The sequence below is a fragment of the Giraffa tippelskirchi genome, chromosome 9, assembly GCF_054371585.1.
Source record: "Giraffa tippelskirchi isolate mGirTip1 chromosome 9, T2T-mGirTip1v1.2.pri, whole genome shotgun sequence".
NCBI lineage: Eukaryota > Metazoa > Chordata > Mammalia > Artiodactyla > Giraffidae > Giraffa > Giraffa tippelskirchi.
This window is the reverse complement of record NC_137283.1, coordinates 83544139-83547572: the sequence shown is the minus strand read 5'-3', so window position 1 is coordinate 83547572 and position 3434 is coordinate 83544139.

Genomic DNA, 3434 nt, shown 5'->3' with positions numbered 1-3434 from the left:
ATGTTTGTCTTAAGCCATGTTAATGAACTATGTATTTACCCTAGACTCTGTCCTCAAGCTAGTTCTGCCTAAGACTCAGAACGACTTGACAAACCAGTATGTTTTACTCAACAAACCAGTATGTTTCACTCATGCAAATATTCTCTTAAGCTATGTTAATGAGACTGTATTTGCTTGGAAACCTGCCTTTCTTCAAGATTAATGCCCATCATTTTATGGCCCAGGACAATTCACCTTGTGTCAAAGTTATCTCAAAATGCATGTTGTGGGTGAGGGGCCTGGTGCCACTCCGAGTTTTGAGACGTCTCCTTTCTATAATTGACAGCTTGCTAGTAGCTATATCACATCTGGCTAAAGACTGGCAGCGGGGCACTCTTTCTGCCCCCTTCTGATGTCTATGTCTGAAGCTTTCTCTATCTCTTTTGTACTTTAATAAAACTTTATTACACAAAAGCTCTGAGCAATCAGGCCTCGTCACTGGCCCCAAATTGAATTCCTCTCCTCTAGAGGCCAAGAATCCCGGCATCTTTCACAGCTCAGCAACAACCTTTCAGAATGATGGAGACCAAGAGCAGGAGTTGATCATCATGGAGGCAATGGAAAGTGGTCAGATCATGAACAGAGGAGGAGCTTTACTCCATCAGCCAATTAGACTTTGCCCTTCTCCATCCACCCTGGCAGACATCCATCCAACAATGACTTATTGAAAGTCTGCTTTGTGTGAGGCACTGTTCTGGCTCTGAGAATACAACTGTGAACTAGATGAGCAAGCTCCTCTATGGAACTTGCATTCTAGACAGCAGACATAGACAGTAAGTAAATTCATGAGCATGGATAATGGTCTACAATTGGAACTGCTATAAAGGAATCAACAGTGTGATCTCTTAGGAAAAGTGCCAGAGTGGGAAGTTAGAAAAGGCCTCAGAGGAAGTGACATTTGAAACAAGACCAAAAAAGAAGGAGCCTGCTGTGCTAAAATTTGGGAGAAAAGCATTGAGGGGAAAGGGAAATTGTTTTGCATGGTTGAATTGCAGATAGAAGACCAGTGTTGTTAGAACACAGGCAGCTAGAGAAAGACCACAGCAGTGGTTATCTCTTCCCCCGTGACCAACGTAACATTTGACCATGTTCCTACACTCAGGATCCAGATTGTTTTTTTAATCTGCTTTCATAATATTACACAACACAGTCTGATGACCATAGCATTGATTTAACCAAAAGTCTAAACAGGGCCTCCTCAGTGGCTCAGTGGTAAAGAAGTCACCTGCAGTGCAGGAGAAACAGATTCGATCCCTGAGTCAGGTAGATCCCTTGGAGAAAATGGCAATCCATTCCAGTATTCTTTCCTGGAGAATCCTATGGACAGAGGAGCTGGTGGGCTACAGTCCATAGCGTCACAAAGAGTCAGACGGGACTGAAGCGACTTAGTATGCATGCTAAACAGAAACTAGCAGGTGGATATTCTATTCCAGATAGTTGTTGTTACTATTATTAGCACTTACTAGAAGCTGAGAAAATACAGTTAAGGGGAAATCAAACAGAGCAATTATGTTTGAACCTGATTTCAAATCAAGATCTTATTCTGAACCCCATTTTTTTAATCCACTATGTACCAAGTTACTTCCTAATGAGCAAAGAAGAAAGAAAAACACTTAGGACAACTTTACTGGTTGGTTCCCTCATAGATTTTTTTTTTTTTTTCCTGTGTGAACACTGTTGGTTCACTGGTTATTTTTGGTAAATTTGTATCTTAATAATTGTTGATTTTTAATTCTCTTTCTCTCTCCTCTCCAATTCCAGTGAAGCTGACCATGTATCTGCTCTGATTGCCCATCTCTATGAAAATTATAGTTTTACAATCGGTACTTATCATTTTTTTAAAATCAGCTTTTTGAAGTTGGAGATATTTTGAAGAACTTACCTCATTGATGAGAAAAATAAAACACAGACACTTTCTATATTTTTATTCTAGTATAATATTACTAGAGGGGAGAAATGATTGCATGTTTACAATTAACTTGCTTGGAAACTAGAGGGCTGTCTATTTAAGTGGATATTTCCAAGCGCACATAAAGTTTGCCTGAGGAAGAGGAGCTCACAGTATTAAACTTTGCACCCTTAGTGCTACAATAGAATAAATGTGTGTATGTATATATATGTATGGCTTTCATTTTTTATTTCTACTTATAAGATCACTGGTTTTCAACTATAAATGTGCCATTCATATAATGGAAGATTGACTGTTTCCTTAAATTTCAAGATTAGGTCAGAGCTTCGTTGACCTCTCTGTAGGAGGCTGCAAACTTCCCTCTGGGGAATTGCTAAAAATATTCTCTGGTATTATTCTGAAGATTAAAGGCTAATGTCCTTATTTGGCCTTGTTAATCTCTTTCCAGGCCTCTTTGCCCCAATTAATGTGCTAAATGTTTTATTCATGGCCATTACTTTTGGATATTTTCCCATGATGCTTTTTCTTAAAAGAGTATCTTCTTTGGGAAATTAGAATGTGATGAAACATTGTGACTGCTTTGGTCGCAAAAATATACCTTCACCCTTTGGTCATTTTTCCACCTCGATTCTATCTTAATGATCATTATAGTGATTATTTATTTATATGTATTTTAGTTTTTAATTGAAGCATAGTTGACTACAATGCTGTATTAGTTTCAGGTGTACAATATTATTATTAGGTATTTTTATGTTGTTGTTGTTCAGTCACTAAGTCATGTTCAACTCTTTGCAACCGCAGGGACTGCAGCATGCCAGGCTCTACTATTTCCTGGAGTTTGCTCAAATTCATGTCCATTGAGTCAGCGATGCCATCCAATCATCTCATCCTCTGCCACTCCCTTCTCCTCCTGCCCTCTGTCTTTCCAAGCATCAGGGTCTTTTCAAATGAGTCAGCTCTTCACATCAGGTGGCCAGAGTGTTGGAGTTTCAGCTTTAGCAACAGTCCTTCCAACGAATATTCACAGTCGATTTCCTTTCGGAATGACTGGTTTGATCTCCTTGCAGTCCAAGGGACTCTCGAGAGTATTCTCCAGCACCACAATTCGAAGGCCTCAATTCTTCAGTACTCAGCCTTCTTTATGGCCCAACTCTTGCATCATTACATGACTAATGGAAAAAAACATGGTTTTGACTGTATGGACCTTTGTCAGCAAAGTGAGGTCTCTGCTTTTTAATATGCTGTCTAGGGTTGTCATAGCTTTCCTCACAAGGAACAAGCATCTTTTCATGTCATGGCTGCAGTCACCATCCGCAGTGATTTTGGAGCCCAAGAAAATAAAGTCTGTCACTGCTTCCACTTTTTCCTGCCATGAAGTGATGGAACCAGATGCCCTTGATAGCTTACAGTGAACGTGTCATGTCGGATTCTTGATCTCCGAAGAAGATTTAGCTTTGAGACCAGGGATCAGACTTGATCACTCAAG